Source organism: Paroedura picta, chromosome 7 (assembly GCF_049243985.1).
Source record: "Paroedura picta isolate Pp20150507F chromosome 7, Ppicta_v3.0, whole genome shotgun sequence".
Lineage (NCBI taxonomy): Eukaryota > Metazoa > Chordata > Lepidosauria > Squamata > Gekkonidae > Paroedura > Paroedura picta.
Window position 1 is genome coordinate 27,241,355 of NC_135375.1, and position 21,018 is coordinate 27,262,372.

Here is a 21,018-nt window from a genome sequence, read left to right on the forward strand (position 1 = left end):
AGCTCTTATCTATTAATCTGTAATCTGACACATGTTGTTAATTATTTTCTAAATGCTTTCCCTAATGTCAGTGTGTAAAATTCCATAAGGAAGGATGCCAGGGTAGGGTTTCTTTTCTTTTCTTCCTTGTTTTAATATTGAGCTCCTTTCTCCCTGTCTGCCATCTGCTCCTGAACCATCCTTCTCTTAAAGGAGGGAGAGGCATCACGAAAGCAGAAAAGGAAGGAAAGACAATGGCTTGTGCCTGCGGAACTTGCAGCTCTGTGGGAGATAACGTTGCAAATGCCTCTTTCTCTGCTACGAACTGGATAGGAAGACACCTGTGATGTCTCCTGCTTTGGGGAGGCAGCAGTGGCTATTTCTCCACCTCCTTGCCCTCACAACTATTTGCATGTCTAGCATCCAGCGCATCTTACACTAAGGAAAAGGGTAAAAGCTGCCACAGGTAATAGGCTTGGAAATAAAAGTGCAGGGATGAGTGCAGTGCACATTGGTGAGCAGCAACCAACATGACTACAATCTGGAAAGGCAACTGAATAAAAGGGCGGGAGTTGATGATGAATCAGGATCAGAAATGAGAAATCGCAAGTAGAGGGAAGGGAATTCTTAGGAACATCTTTGCCAGCTGCATGACATCTAAATGAGCTCCTGTTTCCTTCCTGTTTACATGCCTGGGCATGGTCAGAGGCATGAGCCTGTCGGTATGAGCTGAAGGGAAACAGTCAGAGGGCTCTTTGGCTCTTTTGCCAAAGAGCTCTTGTCCTGAGGCTCATAACTATAAACTGTCTTGCAGGATTCGTAGCCTGTTCAGAATGCGGCCTTTCGTTTTGTTCATTTAAACTGTATTTTGTTTATCTGTGTGCTTTTTATAAGCCCCATGGCTCCCTATTGAAGAAAAGTAGGCCATAAATTGCCTTAATAGTAGCTGATAATGTGTAATGATGAAGACGTTGGTGCCAGATCCAAGCTGATGACAGGCATCATGGGTCTCCAAATTAAAAAAAATCCCTCCAAGACTCTCTTTGAGGTCAAAAGAACATGTTCAAGGTGGCTCATTAGGACAAACATGTTGCAACAATCCCCCGGGAACAATTTACTTGGAGCTTCTGGACAGGTTTGCCAACTTCTAGGTGGAGCTTGGATATCACCTGGAATTACAACCGGCTTCCAGACTACAGAGATCAGTTCTGCTGAAGAAAATGGCTGCTTTGGTGGGCGGACTCTATGACATTATAACCCATTTAGGTCTTTCCCTTCCCAGGCTCCACCCCCAAATCTCTTGGGATTTCCCAGCCTGGAGTTGGAAGCCCTAACCATGGACCACCACAGTATTGGCCCTTGACTGTCCATCCATTAGCTCTGGCCAAAGTTACTCATCTGTAGGCCATCATTGTGAATGCATTATTTTTTATCTATTTTTCTATTTATATGCCTCCTTTCTCTTGGGGGCAGTCTTGTAGATACGAGACATATTCTCATAGATATGTAACGCATTACCAGACACATTCTTATCATGCGGTGTGGATTTTGGCTAATATCATCATAAAGGCTGTTTTAGGATGACAATACTATTCCAGATCCTGAGCCACATGCAGGCTACTGAATACAGCGCCAGGGCTGTGGCATGCTACTGTGGAATGATTTTGCTCCACCTTTTTCTTTGCATTGACCTGGTGTTTCCCATGACTTTTTCACAGCATTGTTCCTGAGCCAGCTTTACTTGTGTAAAAGAGGAATTCCTGTCCCCCTGACTTTCCCACTGCTGAAATGTAATTCACAGCTGATCACTCAGGAAACTCCCTGTTCCCTTGCCTCTTCCTACCAGTTCCTCCAAGGGGGAAGCCTATCACTTTCAATTTGCAAACCCAATAGGATTTTTCAAAGCAAGGCCCAGTGAAATGCTATGCCAGCATGAATGCTCTCGTGATTCTGACTTACACTTTATGCACTTTGCAGGGCAGTCTTAACCAGAGTTACCTCACTCTGAGCCCTTTGAAATGAATGGGCTTAGCCTGGAGTAACTTTGTTTTGGATTGTGTCATCAGTTGTGCTGAATCTGGGGGCTCTTCAGAGCATGTCCCAAATGTTAGTGGAGAAGTTATCAAGGGTCAAACTAGATTTGATGGCAGGAGACCTTTGCGTGTGTGTTTTTAGGCCCAGGTCTTCCCAGTTATATGTAAAGAGAAGTGTGTGTGTGTGTGCATTTGTATGTGCATGCACCCACTCATGTATCCCTGTATCTGGGAATTTCCTTGCTGCTGGGTAAGTGAAAAGGCTATTTGGGTTTGCACCTGGAAACGAAGAAGAAGAAGAAGAATTGGTTCTTATATGCCACTTTTCTCTACCCGAAGGAGTCTCAAAGCGGCCTACAGTCACCTTCCCTTTCCTCCTCCCACAACAGACACCCTGTGAGGTGGATGAGGCTGAGAGAGCCCTGATATTACTGCTCAGTCATAACAGCTTTATCAGTGCTGTGAAGAGCCCAAGGTCACTCAGCTGGCTGCATGTGGGGGAGTGCAGAATCGAACCCGGCACGCCAGATTAGAAGTCCACACTCCTAACCACTACACCAAATCCAAAAAGGTGGATTTTAGTGTGGGAACGGATGCAAAAGGTGGCACTTTAAAAATGCAAATCCAAATAAAACTGCTAGTGCAGAAACAGAGAAAGAATTGGACATTCAGCTCTGCTATTGTTTGACGCTATGCTGCCTCCTTGTTCTGATACCAACTACTAAGTCAGTTGGTTCAGTAAGACTTCCTTGGAGTGCACAAGCACAGCACCAGGCGTTAAGAACACAACACACAGCACGGTCGTGTTCCAGGATCTGATCTTTTTGCACACCGGCATTTAGTTCACCCACTTTATAATTGTCACTTTCTTTTGAAAACCACATTTGGTAACAAACTTCTTTGCTGTGAGCATTCTGAATAAGTAGGTAGATGTTTCCTGGCACACAGGGCTGGCGTGTAGGCTCTGATTCCCCACCCCCACTAAAATAAATGCTGTTTTCTGATTTCTTAGGCTGGTATAGTTTGGGGACCAAGCTCTTTGTATCTGTAGTAAATCTAAGGCACTGGATGCATTGTACTCTATTTCCCCCCAGGGCTCTTTGACTGAGTATGGGGAATCGTCCTTCATTTTCCATTCTAAACTGTATATCATGAGTGTAGCATTTTTCTCAACAACTGCGGGTAAATTTGTATCTCATATTGGAGTACAGCCACTCAATCTACCTCTTTCTGGGAACAATGCCAGCTGTCTTGTTTTGGCAGTCAACTAACCTTGCTATGTGTACTAAGTGCAGTAAGCGCTGGTATCTGGGAGGTTTATTTAGACAAAACACTAAAGGAGATACAGATTTGCCGTGCTGAAACGTAAAATTGGGTTTTCTGGGTGCTAATGAAGTGTAGGCTTTGAGGCAGAGTTTCAAAACAATGCCATGGCAAGTCCACCAGGCACAGGGAAAGAACCAATGCTGACTGGGAGATGTGCTTCTAAGATTGTTTATGCATGGGAGCAGCCGCACCGGGCTGCTGCTGGGTCTTTGTGGCAGGGTGGCATGCCCTGCCACTTCCTCAGAATGCATGGAGGATGGAATCTCCCGGCGCACATGGACTGCCCCGACGTAGTGCATGCGCACACACAACACTGGCATGCTGCTCTCCCATCACTGGAAGAATGCCCTGTCCAGCTCCACAGCTCCACAAAGCTGACAGGAGTGTTTGGTGTCCCTGCAGGGACACCATAGGTTGTGGGAGGAGCTAGGCCCAAAGACCTGACTCTTTTGTTATGTTCAGGGCCAGCCTGGCAGGGTTGCAGATGGCCGCCGCAGCATCACAGGGGGGCCATTCAGGGTGCTGAGTCAGGCCAGGGCTGGGAGGTGGCCAGGATGGCAACAGTGTCATGCACAATCTGGGATTAGCCCTGCCGCCCTGCCAGCGTAGCCTTTCTGCCCCATGCATAATCGGTCTAAGAGAAACAATGTGGTATAACATACCATTACACCTAATTTCATGCTTTTCTCTACCTTAAGGAGTCTCTAAGTGGCTTACAATCTCTTTCCCTCCTTCTCCTCACAAGAGGCACTTAATGAGGTATGAGGGGCTGAGAGAGTTCTGAGAGGACTATGATTGGCCCAAGGTTTCATCCGGAGGAGAAATGGGGAATCAAACCCGGTTCTCCAGGTTAGAGTCTGCTGCTCTTAACCATTACACCACACTGGCTCTCTTAAAAGTTAAACGATGTTTGGGGATAGGGTTGCCAACTTTGGGTTGAGAAATCTTAAATAAAGAAGAGTACAAAGCAGGTTAAGAGACCAGAACCCATTTAAAGCTGACCACATACCAAACAATATTGTCAGCGAAATTGAAACAGTTTACCTCAGTATTGAGTACTAGTGGCTAAGCCTACGAAGATCACGAATCCTCCACCATATGCAGGTGGTATAGATTTAAATAGTTCATAGCCCAAATTTGCCATGTCATTCTAAAAGGGAGAGTTATAAAAAACATGAAAAATCCAAAGATGAATTGAGTCCTTCAGGATACAATGTACTTAACTTCTGCATGTAAAATGCTTCTCACTGAAGTAAAACTATAGAAATGTTAAATTATCTGTTAGGTCTATGTGATACAGTCTCCAATCTAAAGAAATCGAAACCAGTGGAATCATGCTGAATATTATTAAAGTAGTCCACCATGGGGGCTTTTTAAACCATGTTGTGGATGCTGGATTGGTGCTCCATTATTCTGTCTTTCAAAGAACGAGTGGAAATTCCAGTATACATCTGAGATTTGCATAGTATACAGTAAATGACGGTTTTTGTATTACAGTTAATGAAGGTATTCACTTTCACTGTAACATTGGCCACCTCAAAATGATACTCATCAGCTTGTAACATCAGTTTGCAAACAGAACTTGAAGCACAATGAAAATCGCCAGTAAGTAAGGAACCTGAAGATGATTTAGTAAATGATTGGTGGTGTTCACTAGGGCCTAATATGCACGGAGGGGAAGGTCCGCATTCGGGGTGGAATGGCGTCGCCTAAAATCACCGATAATGCATGGGGCCAGCTGCAACCAGCCGCAGATTCGGTGCATGCTGCCGAAAAATCCGCATTAGCGAAATGCGGAAGAAAATGGAGCTTCTGGGCGACCAGGGCGCAATCAGAAGAGGCACTGGGGTCACCGCGTGCATAATCAGTTACTCTGGGTTTTGCCACCGTTGCGTCCCATCCCATGCGTAAGCAGTTTGCTTCGCGTCTTCCCCCTCCGCGTTTTCTATGTGACCCGAAATCACAGTTTCGGTGGCCATGCATAATAGGCCCTGGTCACCAATATTTTTGCTGTGGCACGGGGCAATTAATGGTTTTTCCTGGCATCCTGGTATATCAGATACTGTGCCAGAGTTTATTTATAATAGAACAAATCTTAGTAAACCTAGACTATTCAAAGGAAGAAGTAATTCTATCCACAGAAGTAGTTCCAAGTTATTACAACACAGCATGGGTTGGGGTTTTCTATAACAGCAGACTTGGGCTGGAACACCACATTAAATTAAACACACAACTGCCACAAAAAACGGCAACTGCACATACATTTCCCCTTACCCTATGCAACGACTAAGGCATGTTCTGACAAACTGATATTTTCATGCTAATTTGAATTTGGTGTTTAGAGAAAATGTTTGGAGAACATCTGAAATGTTATTGTTGTTGTTTATTGTTATTGTTGTTGTTATTATTATTACCGTTACCTTAATTTGTTATCATCACCAAGTTTGATGTATTGTTTTTGTTATTAATTAATTAATCAATCAATTCCTGTTACATTCTATGTGAATCACCCTGAGCCTTAGGGGAGGGCAGTAGACAAATGCAACAAACAAACAAACACATACATACATACATTTATGGTCCCTCTTTCTAATGCCAGTTTTTCACACCTCACCGAGTAATGGTCAGAAACTGAAATAGTTGTGTGTTTGGTGAAAAGAGGATATACCTGAAAGCTAGTGCAGTGTTCTGGCTAAGAGCAGCAGGCTCTGATCTTGGGAACCCTGTGTGATTTCCCACTCCTCCTCCCCATGAAACCTGCTGGGTGACCTTGAACCAGTCCCAGTTCTCTCCTAACTCTGTCAGTCCCGTCTACCTTATAAGCTGACTGTTGTGGGGAGAGAAAGGGGATGTGAGACTCCTTCAAAGCGGAGTGTAAAAAACTACGGTTCTTCTTTCCACAATCGAGGTATTTAGGCTGCTGTGCTTTTGCCCATCTCCTGCCACACACAATTGGGGTAGAAGGTCTAATTCTAAGTTTAAGCAATCCAAGATGTTATGGAAAGGAAAGGGAAGGGAAAGGGGGGTCGTTTCTCCCTCCACCCCTCTCCAGCCCTATCTGTGCATTTGATGTTTTGGCTTTCGACTTAGTGACAAATTTAGCTTCAGGCTTGTTTGTTGTAAAGAAAATGCTGACTGCATATGAGGAGGTCAAGAGGGCCCTCAGAACCTTAGATGGATGACTTTGCTACACCAGACCTTGCAGAAGGTCCCATGGCAGAGCATCAGTTTGCTTTCCAAAGACAATGCCTTCCTCTAATCCATCCCTGAAGGATGCGGGTGTGAGCTTCTGAGTGCCAGGACATGGAGACTTCAAAGAGAAACGAAGAGATGACAAGTATCTGGCCTATGTAAACCAGCTTGGGAGGCCGTGCTGTCTTGGGTCTTTGAGTGGTTACAGGGATTTCTCTTTTCCCTCCGAGCAGCATTTGGGTCATTTGTCTGGCGTGTTCAAAGTATATAGTACAAAAGCACAACAAATGGCTGCCTTCTGTAATTTATCTGTCTTAGAGATCCAAGAATTACAAAGCTACTCCTGGTGTTTTTCCGTGTCTCCTGCTCCTCACACGAAACTGATTTGATTCCCAGACCCTCCTTCAACTGGGGAATTTACTTCCACACTTTTATACATCTCCGTGGTGTGGCCAGAAGGATGCGTCAGGAGATTAAATTACTTGTCTGGCCCATTCTTTATTAATCGGTTCCTATGTACTTCTTGCAAGCCATAATTATGTGTGTGGCTGACTTCTGGGAATATAGTTAATTTACTTCCCCTTATTTGTACAGATGAGGAAATGTGGCCCGCAAATCTTTCTTTGAGAAACATTACCCAAGATAGGGAGATGGAGGTTTTAATGTCAATATTAATCCAGCTGCATTACCTCTCCAGAGGGTTGCATGGCTGATACATTACTGGATTTCAAGATGCAGTGGAAGCACCAAGTCTTAAAGCATGTCAGTCTTAAAGGATGCTGGAATCCCGGAAAGAGACGAGCTATTGGATTCCTGGAACTTTCAGACACTCCTATTTTTATTTTTATTAATTTAGTTCTAGTCTTGGTTTGTTCAGAGGTGGATGGTGAGGTCTGCCTTTTAGACCGCATCACTTATGAATGTAAATATTGTGCAAAGAGGAAGATAATTGTTTAGAAGTGGAATGTGCATTTTCCATTCAATATTGCTTCAGTATTAGGTCTGCAGAAGCATCATGTTCAAGACAAGTATGATGTGAAGAAGACCTGGGTCTTCACGGTAATGAGGCCTCAGAGTCTTCTGGACTAAGAACCTCACCTGCAGAGACTTACACTTAGCACAGGGAGCTACTTCAGGCTTTTACGACTTAGGTAAAAACTGAACCATGTAAGGCAGGGGAAAATTTATGACCACGCACCCCATGGTTAAAAAAAAAAACCTCCTCAGCTTCCTTGGGGGGCGATCTTGGGAATAGCCATCTGACCGAATGCTGATTCTGTGAATTTAGGCAGATTGTTAGTGGGTGGACAGAAGAGATTGTGTCTGAGCGTGGCTCTTGTTGCGCTTTCTTGCATGCCCAGGGAAATTCTGATTACTAGTTTGGGGTCAGGAGGCAAATGTCCTCCGGCCAGACTGGCCAGTGATTCTGGCTTTCATGGGAGAGAAGTCATCTGGGCATGAAATTAGGGTCACAGTGTGTGGACAGGTAGTTGCTAGCTTCTTACATTGTGCAGGGGATGGGACTAGATGGAAGGTCCCTTCCAACTCCATGACTCTATGATTCCTGGTGATAGGAGGCAGGGCTGGAAATTGGAACACAGAGGCCATGGTGGGTAAAGGAGTATTTAACTTTGCCTACGTCCTGGTCAGATTGGCTACTGTTCTGACAAATCAGCCACATTCGCCAATAACACAGTTCAGTATAGGCAGACATGACCAGTGACATCATCAGAACTGATAACAAGGCATACTGACCAATCTGGCCATATTGCACCAGCAATATTTAGGAACTAGCTGCAGGATCTCACAATCTACTTGTTTGCCATATCTAGGGTTGCCAGATCCCTCAGGTCACCTTCGGGAGATGGAGTAGGACTGCCAGATCCAGGTAGGGAAACTCCTAAGGATTTGGGAACAGGCCTGAGTAGGATAGGGACCTCAGTGGGGTACTTTGCCATAGGGTTCAGCCTCCAAAGCATCCATATTTCCCAGGGGAACTGATTTTTGTAGTCTGGAGATAAGCTGTAATTCCAGGGGATCCCCAGGTGCCACCTGGAGGTTGGCATCCATTGCTCTACCTTTTTCTGGTGGTCCTAGCAAGATCCAGATGTTAACATGCTGTCTGAAACCTGTGTACTCCAAAATAAATCACATTGAGTTCTCCTGGCATTAGTCCATCAAGGCAGGGTAATTTCTCACCAGGTCCTGGGCCAATAGGCAAAACTCCATTGGCTATTCCGCACAGAAAAAAAAGCCTTACGCCAGCGGAATGGCATAACACTAAAAAAAACGCGCCTCCCAGAATTCCTCACCTGCTGGGTCCTCTGCTGCCATCTTGGGCTTCCTGGCATTTTGCACGGTGGCGTGAAATGGCGGAATGTGCTATACATGCTCCTCTCTTCCCTGTTAATCAAGACAGACAGCCAATCAGGAGGAGGCGGCGGCGGCAAAGGATTCTTATGTGCTGCTTTTCTCTACCCTCCTCATCTTCCTCCTCCTTTGGAAAGTACATGATCTCGAGAACATAAATCCTCTTTCTACCAAAGTCAACAGTGGATAAGTTTTTATAAAAAAGATATCCTAGTGGAGAAAAAAACATTATTTTTATTAAACAAAACATCTTTTATTCTGATCTTGTATATAGCATTTCGATATGAATCAAAAGATGCAAAATAATGTTTATTGTTGTGCGCTTATAACTTTTTTATGCTTAAAAGAATTCTCCTAGTTTCTGAAACTGAAAACCCCTTTGATCAAACCCTCAAAATGAATATGGCATAACAAATCTGCTTCTCCGCTTAGCAGAGACAAGGTATCCAGCCTTTCTTGCTGGCCCTGCTACCCCCCCCCCCCGCAAATGGCAGCGGTTCATTCTCCTGTTATTTCTTATGAATAACCATAGAAGGAATAACTGAGGTGAAAAATGTCATCTTCAAGGTACTCCCCTTCCCTTGGTGCCCGAAACAGGTACCTATTTTGCTAAAGCGTTCATACAGGGCTGGCTGGGCCTGCTGGCTGCCTTTTTCTACCTTGGCCACCATTACCTCGTCATGTTCAAGGGCCTCTCTTTGGCCTTTTCTCCCAGCCACTGAGGGTTTGAATTTACATGTTGACCCCTGGCTGGCAGCATGAGTGTCTCCACTTGGCTGAGTTTGGAAAGCATCTTACAAAGACATCATTTGTTTTCATGTACAGAAAAATCAATAGTCCGTGTCTCCTTTAAAGATCAGCCGTATATAAAAGGCATGGTTATGTATTCCCCAAATACTTTATACCCTTAACTTATCAATAAATCAAGACATCCTTTGGCTAAGGAGGCTTCTATATGCAGCCTCCCTGATGGAGGCAGCACACCTGGGTTTTCATCTGCATGGTGCTGTAAATCTGGACACAAGGCGTGCATGTGCTTCTCATTTGCACCATCATGTAGGAATCATAGAATCATAGAATCACAGAGTTGGAAGGGGCCATACAGGCCATCTAGTCCAACCTCCTGCTTTACGCAGAATACCCCACCCTTCTTCCCAGTGGTGATCCGAAGCATCTTGTATCCTTCTCCCATTTACCCTCTCAACAACCTTGCGAGGTAGGTTAGGCTGAGATACTGTGACTAGCCCAAGGTCACCCAGTGAGCTTCCGGTGGCATGACTGAGATCTTCCAGACACGAGCCAGCATTCTTAACCATGACATCACACCCCCAGCCCTGTTTTATTGGGATGCGATAAAGGTCAGAGAAATATGTCTATCAGATGTTTATCTCACTTTTATAGAGCCTCTTGTAGCGCAGAGTGGTAAGGCAGCTGCCTGAAAGCTTTGCCCATGAGGTTGGGAGTTCGATCCCAGCAGCCGGCTCAAGGTTGACTCAGCCTTCCATCCTTCCGAGGTCGGTAAAATGAGTACCCAGCTTGCTGCTGGGGGGTAAACGGTCATGACTGGGGAAGGCACTGGCAAACCACCCCGTATTGAGTCTGCCATGAAAACGCTAGAGGGCGTCACCCCAAGGGTCAGACATGACTCGGTGCTTGCACAGGGGATACCTTTACCTTTACCTTTTATCTCACTTTTCCTCCAAGAAACTCAGGCCAGCATCCCTGGTGCTCCCTGCTTCTAGGTCATCCAGACAGCAGCCCTGTGAGGTACATTAGGCTGAGGAAGGTAAGCGCCATGGTCAATGGGGAATCTGAACAAAAATCTTTCCTGTATCTGAAGAAGCACAGTTGCACACAAAAGCTTCTACCTGGAATAAAACTGTGCAGGTCTTGAAGGTGCCCCTGGACTCAAATTTTCTTCTGCTGCTTCGCATCAACATGATGACTCACCTGAGTCTAAAAATCTTTCCTGTCATAGTTCATGACAAGGCATTGTCTACAAGCAGCATATTTTTGGATGAGATACAGTTCTCTTCCTGTTCCAAGGGAGGGTTCCTACATTTTGGAATGCCCAGGAATTGGTCCTGCTTAGTGACCAGACATTTCACATCCATAAGAGAAAGAGCTACAGTGTCTTCACAGAGCCTCAAGGGGACACCCAAGAAAAACAAGAAGCTCAGAGACAGAGGCCAAAACAGAGAAGTAGTTTGGGCCTGATTTGATAAGACATTGGAACAAACCTGATTTGATGAGACTTTAGAAATAGGGTTGCCATCTCTGTGTTGGGAAGTACCTGAAGCCTTTGGGGGTATAGCCAGGCGTGGTCATGATTTGGGGCCAGGAGGGACCTCAGTGGAGTATAATGTGATGAAGTCCACCCTCCAAAGCAGCCATTTTCTCCATGAGAACTCATCTCTGTCACCTGGAGATGAGCTTCAATTCCTACTACTATGTAGAATGAGGTCCACCGAAGGGTTTCATGGCCGTCTAACTTGGAGCCCAGTTTGTGGGCAGATAAATGTGCCATAAATGAACCTCCTTGGGTTGGAGCTGCTTCAGACTCTCATGTACTAGAACCGCTGGGAATCATGGAACTCCAAACATCACCAATTCCCGACTGGGAATAAGGAATGGCTTCATTCCTTGAGCTAAATTCAAGGGAACCTGAGGGCTGTCCCATCAATGGAAGCATCTGTATCTAGACAAGCAGACAGGCAATCAGATGCCGCTTAGATGATGCAACCCAGTTTGACTTACATGCTGCTGCTACACTTTCACATCTGTGGGTGATGCAGGTGGAGGTCTGTGTCCTCAGCCTCCATCTCCGGACTTGGGAGGTGATGCACTTCATACAAAGGCTAAATCCGTATCAAAGCACAGCTAACCGTATATTCTCCTTTGTGGTGTTAATGCTTCCCCTTGTGCCACATAATCAGTGTGGGATTTGGAATATTTGTAGACATATTTGCCTTTAAGACAACCTAGAGACCTGTGCAATCAAGTATATAACTGTCATATATTTGTGGTGACTAAGCAGCCGGCATGATAGATCTTGTTTCTCCTCTCTTCCTTCTTTCTCCCTGTGTTTACAAAATGAAAGTGGGAGGTGCCGTCAAGTTGCAGCCAATTTATGGTATCCCCATAGGGCAGCCTTTCTCAACCATTTTACCATTGGGAAACCCCTGAAACATTCTTCAAGCTTTGAGAAACCCCATACATAATGCGATCATGCATTTAGAAATATTTAGAAGTGGTTCGCCATCACCTGCCTCTGTGTAGCAACCCTGGTATTCCTTGGGGGTCTCCTATCCAAATACTAACCAGGGCCCATTCTGCACACGTTGGATAATGCACTTTCACTGTGGTTTTGTGACTGGATTTTCCTGTGCAGAACAGGAAAATCTACTTCTAAAGTGCATTGAAAGCGCATTATCCAACAAGTGCAGAATGGGCCCAGGTCTGATACTGCTTAACTTCTGATGAGACTGAGTCCCTTTTAAGTCTAATATTGCATCTGCATGGGGGTCATTTGTGGGTCATCCTTAGGCTTAAAGATTCCATCTAATTAAAGAGCCCATCTTTAAAAGATAGTCCAAAAAACTGCCCAAGAAGTGTCTGGTATCATGTTTTAAAAATATGGTGAACTAGGCCAGAGCATCAGTTCCACTTTTCTTCTTTCCATGTACAACAGGCAGGGTACTGTTGACTTATCGGTCTACTTACAAAGCTTCTTGCATTGTCTCTCTGTCTAAAAGCACGCAAGGCAATTTATTATAAATCAGGATTAATTAAGGATAGATTCAAGTGGGTAGCCATGTTGGTGTGTCTGATTTTGTTGTGCAGGATTAATTAAAACAGTGGGAAAGTCTAAAGGGTGTGGGGAGGGGAGAGAACAGAAATGGCAACAGTCCTAATGAAAGAAATCAATTCTACTGGAGGAAAATGTAAAATTAAAAGTCTTGTTTTCCTTTTAATGGTTTTTAACAGCCTGTTTCAGACTGAACTTCTGTCCAGGGAAAAACAGTTATAATGATATGAACAGACTTGAAATTAGCAAAGGAAGGGCTGGTTTTGGCAGAAATTGTCTCATTGCAGGTTTAATTGAGACCTTCCTCTCCACGGGCATGTGGGACCATTTCCTCTTCCCCTCTTTCCTTGACACAACTTGCTCCGAAAGAATGCAAGGGATGGGCGTGATCTTTCCAGCCTTTAGGGTAAAAGGAAGGAACATACCTAACTCATGAGGACATTTAAGAAAATGTTGCTGACTCTTAATTTCACCTCCACCCAGACTCACTCAGCAATATTTTGAAATGCTCAGCCAATGATAACAATAAACAATAATCTAGGGTATTAAAAACAAACTAAGAAAGAAGTGTGCATTGATGGAATCTATCCAGTTTCTATTGTCCAAATCTTAAACTATCTTTCACCCAGTAAATGTTTCACTTGTACTTTATCAGTAGCACCGAAGAAGAATTTGAAGAGACAACTCTGTCCTATCTATTGAATCAAACTGCGAGTCCATCCATCCCAGCATGGTTTACACCAGTGGTCAGCAACATTGAATGTATTTTTTAATATTTGTATTTACACACACAAAACAAATGTCAACAGTAAAACATAACAAATTAAAACCCTATGATAAGCTCATATCCAGTATAGGAGATGATACTATCATGTTGTGGTGATAACCAGGAAAAAAACACACAGTATATACAGTATACGTAATATATACAGTACATAAACAGTACATAAACAGTATATATATATGTGTGTGTGTGTGTGTGTACACATATACATACATAAATATACATACATATACTCCATCCATCCATCCAATCTAGCACATGTAAAAATTTGAACAGGTAAAAAGGAAAAAAGCGGGGGGAGGCATCCATCCAAGTTGACTGAGACTTTACATCAGGGGTCCCCAATCTTTTTATCAATGGGGACCAGTCAAAGCTTGACAATTTTACTGAGGCCAGGGGGGGTAGTCTTTTGCCGAGGGATGCCGCCGCTTCCCCACACCCACTTCCCAACACCCACTGGGGGGCGCTGCCAGCAACAGCTGCACAGTCCCACGCCGAGGGGGATCTCCAGCCATGGTGGCCGTCGGAGAGCACCTAAGGTGAGTCAGTGGCAGAGTGGCAGGGCAGCCCCCGAGGCAGCAGCTGGGGAGGAGGATGAGAAGGAGCCGTGGCCCGGTACCAACTGATCCACATAACCGGTCCTGGTCCCCAGACCAGGGGTTGGGGACCACTGCTTTACATCATTTTCATTGGTTCTATTTTTCAGAAATAATATCCTCTAATGTAACTATTGCCTTATTCAGATTTTCAGGTTAGGGTATCCTTCCATTAAGGGACATTTTTTAATGAGCTATAGCCTGGAAATTCCATTAAATGAATTATAAAACTAGCCCAACTGATCTGAAAACCATCTTTCTTTTTCTCCCCTGAATTAATCTAATTTTATTTGTTAATTTACAAGTCCTGCCATATCCCTTGATTTAGCACACCACCTATCCACGGAAATCCCTATAGCATTCTTTCAACAGCCATGGTTTGGCCACTTCTGCAGAGGTCTACCCTCCAAAATCACCATTTCCTCCATGGTCACCAACTCTAGTGTTGGTGGGCCTAATGAAAACAGAGTCACAACTCCTCCCAAATGACTAGGAGGCAAGCTTTCCTCTCCTTCCCACTGCAAGCAGGGCTCATAGCCCATTCAGCGCTTGGATAAGAACAAAGGTAATTCCTATGAAGCAACAGGCATGTTTCTTTTGGTGATTGCACATGAAATATCCTTTCATCTCCAGCAGAGAGATTTGTACGTCAGTGATGTCGTTTGATGTAGCAAAAACTTTTCTTTGGAACTGTCTTAGCCTACAGTGATGGCACAACGCGATACCTTGCAACAGTTTGCCTGCTCGATCGGTGGGAAAGAGCTGACCTGTCACATGCAATTATTCCCGCTTTGATGTGCAGAGTGCTCTACAAGTTCAGCATACCTGATTCAACATTCATGGCACCTGAGTGAACAAACTGCTTCTGTTTTAAAGATGATCAGCCCTGCACTGCAAAAGTATTTTGGTCTTCATACTTTGGCTACCAATTAGCTTCCGGATCAGTTTCAAGGTCCTCATTCTTACCTTTAAGGCTATCTGTGGCCTGGGTCCCACTTATTTGAGGGACCACTCATCTCCTTATGCCCCTCTTCGCACTGCAGGTATGAATCTGCTGGTTGTCCATGGCTTTCTCAGTCCTGGCCCTGACCTGGTGCAATGAGCTCCTGGAAGAGCTGAGGGCCCAGATGGAGTTGTCAAAGTTCAGCAGGGCCTGCAAGATGGAGGTCTTCCACCAGGTCTTTGGTTGAGGCCAGGCCAGGAAGAACTGGTCCCTCCCTGCATAGGCCCCTGTATAGACACTTGGAGAGGTATACGCCTCAGTCATCTGTACATGGGTACCTCTCCTGAGGGTGGTGGGGGATTATTATGGTTTGACCCACCTTCGTCATCAGCTGTGGATGGGTGGGGGGAGGAAATAGATTAGATTTTTGCTCCCAGGATTGTGTTTTATGTAGTTTTATGGATTTTATTGTAAAACGCCATGAGCTGGCAGAGTCCGGGAGTGAAGGCTGAGAAATGTAAGTATAAATAAAATTTAAAAAAATCACGGATGTGCTCAGGTGGGTCAGTGTGTTTATTTTCAAACAGAGGGAGGGGGAACTAATTCAGTGGCTGTCATTTCATTGGACCGTGAATCATTTTTGCCTCGTTATCACCACGCCAGCTGCTCATAGCTGCCGCAAATATTTGCTGCTGACTAAGAATGCGGGCATGAGAGAAATTCACATTTCCAAAGGAACTCCTTGGTTTCATGCGCTTGGACATGCTCACGGATTAGCTAATGCCAACATCTGGTTTGGACATGAACGAGCTGGAGAACACTGCCCTCCACATATGCATTCATTCACTGGTATTCTGAAGCCTGTTGCCTTAAGGGAGTGAGAAAAGAGACAGAAACAGAGAGCACACAGTCAGTGGAGAAAACACACAAGCCCAAGCTTAAACAATAGTAAGAGTAAGTTTCTAAAGGCAGGATCCATCTAGGAATGCTCTGACACCTGCTGCTAGTTTGGTTCACATTTTGCTCACTTGGAGATGTCAGACTCTTGCTGGGGCCAGGGAAAACCCAAGCTTTAATGACAACAACAACAACAACAACAACAACAACAACAACAGTAATATATTTATATTGGCATTTTTCCCATTTCACCTGAAGCAGCTGCTTATGTGGTGACCCTCACCCCCTGGACCGCTCCCTCCGCACTCCCTGGGACCAGGAAGAACATCTTGATATGCTTATGTCACCCGGAAGTGACATTAGCATGTTGGGGTTGTCAGGGAGTGACACTCTGGATTTTCAGCAAAACTCTATGACTTGAGGCCAATTTTTTAACCATAGAGTTTCTACAGAAGCCAGAGCATTATCCCCGACATGCTGATGTTAGTTCCAGGTGATGTCAACACGCGGGGCACTCTTTTGGGTTCAAGTAAGTGCAGGGGGGAGCTCCCAGAGAGCTCTCTCCCTGCTGACAGCGTGGCAGTGCCCTATGGTCATTGGTGGCAAGCAGGCCGGTGTTTTATTTCTTCAAGCAGTTCTGCTGTTTGTTTGCTGATGCTTCTCCACAAGTTGTGGGCGCGTGTGAAGGGCTGTCAAATCTTGGTCGATTTATGGTGACCCTGAAGGGTTTTTGAGGCAGGAGACAATTAGAAGTGGCTAGCCATTGCCTGCCTCTGCAGAGCAACCCTGGACTTCCTTGGAGTTCTCCCATCAAGTACTAACCAGGGCGGACTCTGCTTGATTTCCAGGATCAGGGTAGCCTGGGCCATCCAGGTCAGGACAGTCAGCAAGTGACTTTCTGGAGATTCAGGAAGCTGTACAGGGCTATCAGCATTGGGACCAGCAGCACACACCAGGAATGCAGCATTCCATATGTGAATTCTCCCACGGCTTGATGGGAGATGTATCCCCCCCACAACTGGCCTATCATTGCCACAGAGCCAACCAATGATCATAAACAACCACAGGGGCCTTTAAAAAGGGGTAGCTCGCGCATGTGCATGTGCATATCCACCCTTCCCCACTCTGCCATATGTAGCCAGCTGGGTGACCTTGGGCTGGTCACAGTTCTCAGAGCTCCCTCAGCCTCACCTACCTCACAGGGTGACTGTTGTGGGGAGAGGAAGGGAAGGTGATTGTGAGCCACTTTGAGACTCCTTCGGGTAGCGAAAAGTGGGCTATAAAAACCAACTCTTCTTCTTTTCTTGTGGGTGATCGTTTCTGTTGTCCCCTCCCTCCACATCTTAATTACCTGAAATGCTTGACAAAAATTTGGTTCCTGCTTACAACTGGCAGATAGAAGCAGCTGGCATTTTAGCATCCCCAGTATGAGACATCCCTTCATGCCACATCATCAAGATTTAATCAAGAGACTTTTCAGGATTCTTCTCCACGTTAGCTCTCAACACAGTATGGGGAACTGTACTGTAAGTGACATAATGTTCATACCTTTGCAGTGACGACGTAGGCAGCATGACAGGCTGTGTTTCTTCTGTCTTCACCTGTGTTTACAAATTGCACAGACAGCCAAACCTACATCTCAGGATCGTTGTGAAAATAAGATGAAGGGGTGTGTGTGGGAAATCATATGCTAGCCCAAGCTGTTTGGAGGAAGGGATGGATAAAAGGTAGTTCAAGTTAAATCAAAATTGGGTGACTCTGTTTTGCAAAGGTTGTGTTTTCAGATCATGAAGCAGAAGACTTTTAAGAACTGCACTTGTTTTGCAACACAGAGAGTACAGTCCTAAACGCTTACACAGGAATGAATCCCACTGAACTCCATGGGATTTACTTCAGGGTAAATATTCTGAGGATGGTGCTCATATTCTCCACCATTTCTCTGCTTTGTGTCAGCAGAAATTTGGGAGGGATAGCCAGTTTAGTATAGTGGACAGGAGTGTGGACTTCTAATCTGGCATGCTGGGTTCGATTCTGCACTCCCCCACATGCAACCAGCTGGGTGACCTTGGGCTCGCCAGGGTGCTGATAAAGCTGTTCTGACTGAGCAGTAATACCAGGGCTCTCTCAGTCTCACCTATCTCACAGGGTGTCTGTTGTGGGGAGAGGAAGGGGAAGGTGAATGTAAGCCACTTTGAGCCTCCTTCGGGTAGAGAAAAGCGGCATATAAGAACCAACTCTTCTTCTTCTTTTTCTAGATCTAGCAAACATCTAGCCAGATTTCAAAGCATATTACCATGTGAGATATATTGTGTCAAAATATAATAAAAATGCTAAACAAGACATGAAAATAAGATTGTTTTCTTATAAAATGTCTCTTCTACTGAGATATTTTTATTGCTAAACTAGGGGCCAAGCCCATTGCATTCAGGAATACAATGGGTGCTAGACTGGGGTGGGGTGGAAGAACTCTGTGGATGGTCTCTCCCTCCCCACAGGACCTGGAAAAGCTGCAGGCTGGAGGCCCCTGGGAAGGGAACTCACCAGCCGGCACAGCTCTCATGCAGCAGGGACCTGCAGACTCTGAGCCTCGGAGGGAAGTGGAAGGAGGAGGGGGTGGTCAGGGGTGGGGGTGGTCAGGGGTGGGGGATGGAAGGCGATTGGCTGGCTGCTGGACAGACAGGTAAGCTGGTTGGAGAAGGAGGCACTCAGGGGCAGGACAGCTGCCCTGAGTGGGTGTTAAGCGCTGAGTGGCACTTAAGCCATGAGACTCGCTCTTCCTCCAAGGCCTTACCAGAGATATATTATGTGGAACAGATGACATAGAGTAGCATATGCCAGCTAAGAATGCATTTAAAATCTCTCCATTCCCAAACCAAATATACAGTTTGGCATGCAGCATATCTTTGAGTATATCTTTGGGTCTCTCTCTCTTAGGCAATTTATGGCAATTCCAGAGGTCTTAGCCTATAGCAGCAAAATAGACTCATTTTGTTACTCTCCAAGTTGCCCCCCAATTCCAAACTCCTGTTTCATTTGCAGCAAGCATCATTAGCGTTCAGATCTCTACCTCTGGAATTCACACCCTGTGACCTGGATTTAAAAAAATGCAAGCACATAATCCAAGCCTTACAGGCCAGGAGAGCGAACAGGAGCCATTACATAACCCCTAAATGGAAAATCCCTGGTTGTGTTCCCAGCAACATGCCAATGGACCACAGCCAATAGTCAGCTCACCTCCCAGAGGAAAATGATAATAATAATTACCTTTTGTGCATTGTATTTTAGAGAGCGGACTTTGAGGCAATTCCAAGGCAGCAGCATTCTTTTAGAAACAACTTTTGAGAGGGCAATCACTATATCTTGAGAGGTCTCTGTTCCTAAGAATCAACAAATGTTCTGGCTCTTGTACAAACACTAGACTTCTTTCTACCTGCAAACGGTCACATTGCCTCCTCTAAAGAAACAGGCTTTGCTGCAAAGCTGGGTCAGCTCAGTTTCCTAGCTGGCAGAACTGCATGTAGCCTCACAGCCATTCCCAGTCCCATTCTGTTGGGATTCTGTTCTGTAGAAGCCACTTTGAGTTGCCAGGAGCTGTGCAAGCGCCTAAGAAGCAGGTGGCTTCATGAGCCTCTGAAAATTCAGAGGACTCCATGAGAGCCAGTTTGGTGTAGTGGTTAGGTGTGTGGACTTCTCATCTGGCATGCCAGGTTCAATTCTGCACTCCCCCACATGCATCCAGCTGGGTGACCTTGGGCTCGCCATGGCACTGATAAAGCTGTTCTGACCGAGCTGTAATATCAGGGCTCACCCACCTCACAGGGTGTCTGTTGTGGGGAGAGGAAAGGGAAGGCAACTGTAAGCTGCTTTGAGACTCTTTCAGGTAGAGAAAAGTGCCATATAAGAACCAACTCTTCTTCTTCTGCAATAATATCAGAGCTCTCTCAGCCTCACCTACCTCACAGGGCGTCTGTTGTGGGGAGAGGAAAGGGAAGGCAACTGTAAGCTGCTTTGAGACTCCTTCGGGTAGAGAAAAGCAGCATATGAGAACCAACTCTTCTTCTTCTTCTTCTTCTTCTTCTTCTTCTTCTTCTTCTTCTTCTTCTTCTTCTTCTTCTTCTTCTTCTTCTTCTTCTAGATGCTAAGAGGGCCCAAAAGAATAATCCAAAAGAGGCTGATGTAGTTCAGATTATGAAGCTATGGTAGAATGGACCTTGCCAGCGTTTGGATGAACGTTCATTGGGAATCCTATGCAGAAATACTATAGCAATGTGCCAGGCTCCACATACAAGACTACTGGAATGAGGAACAGTTTAACATGAACAGCTTCTATAATACCTTTTGGTTTTAAGTCAAATCCACTAAATTACCATCTTCTTAACACCATCAAATATAAAGGAATTCCTCTAAAATTCAGGGGTGGCCAAACTGTGGCTCTCCAGATGTCCACGGACTACAATTTCCATAATCCTCTGCCAGCTTGGCCAATTAGCAGGGGCTCATGGTAATTGTAGTCCATGGACATCTCAAGAGCCACAGTTTGGCCACCCCTGCAATTATACATTCTATCGCTGTAACTATTACTACGCTCTAACAATTTCTTCTTCTTCTTGGATCATCTACTGAGAACCTGAGTCTGTCCCCATCCACCTGTCTGCCAGCAGCACATCTACACAACAAGCCACAACAAGCAGCCCTGGATGTGGCTCAGTCTGTCATATCTTTCATGCAATCAGCCGTTTCAGGAAGGGAAGGATGCGCCTTGCGATGGCGATGTCAATGTGCATCTTGATGCCTATCTGCATCCGCTTTGTCTTGAAGGGTGTAAACCTTCACTGGTTTGGGTGCCCCACGCTTTGCCCCGGTGATGCTTAGTCCTCACTGCGGAAGATACAGGCTAGGAGTCATGAAGCACACTCCACATGAGCTTCAGTTTCTTCATAATAATCATAAGCTACAAGGTCTTCTAAGTCAGGGGTAGTCAAACTGCTGCCCTCCAGATGTCCATGGACTGCAATTCCCAGGAGCCCCTGCCAGCGAATGCTGGCAGGGGCTCATGGGAATTGTAGTCCATGGACATCTGGAGGGCCGCA

At 45.3% G+C, this 21,018-nt stretch overlaps 1 long non-coding RNA gene across 2 annotated transcripts; it reads right to left on the minus strand.

The window, feature by feature from the left end:
- Positions 1-14,666: 14,666 nt before the first annotated feature.
- On the minus strand, positions 14,667-19,306 carry LOC143841746 (uncharacterized). 2 transcript variants are annotated; one of them, XR_013232777.1, is made up of 3 exons: positions 19,193-19,306; positions 17,477-17,628; positions 14,667-15,899 (listed from the first exon to the last, which is right to left on the minus strand). It is a non-coding gene; the product is annotated as an uncharacterized LOC143841746 (long non-coding RNA). The 2 variants fall into 2 exon arrangements; XR_013232778.1 differs by lacking the exon at positions 19,193-19,306 and adding an exon at positions 18,470-18,512.
- Positions 19,307-21,018: the final 1,712 nt, after the last annotated feature.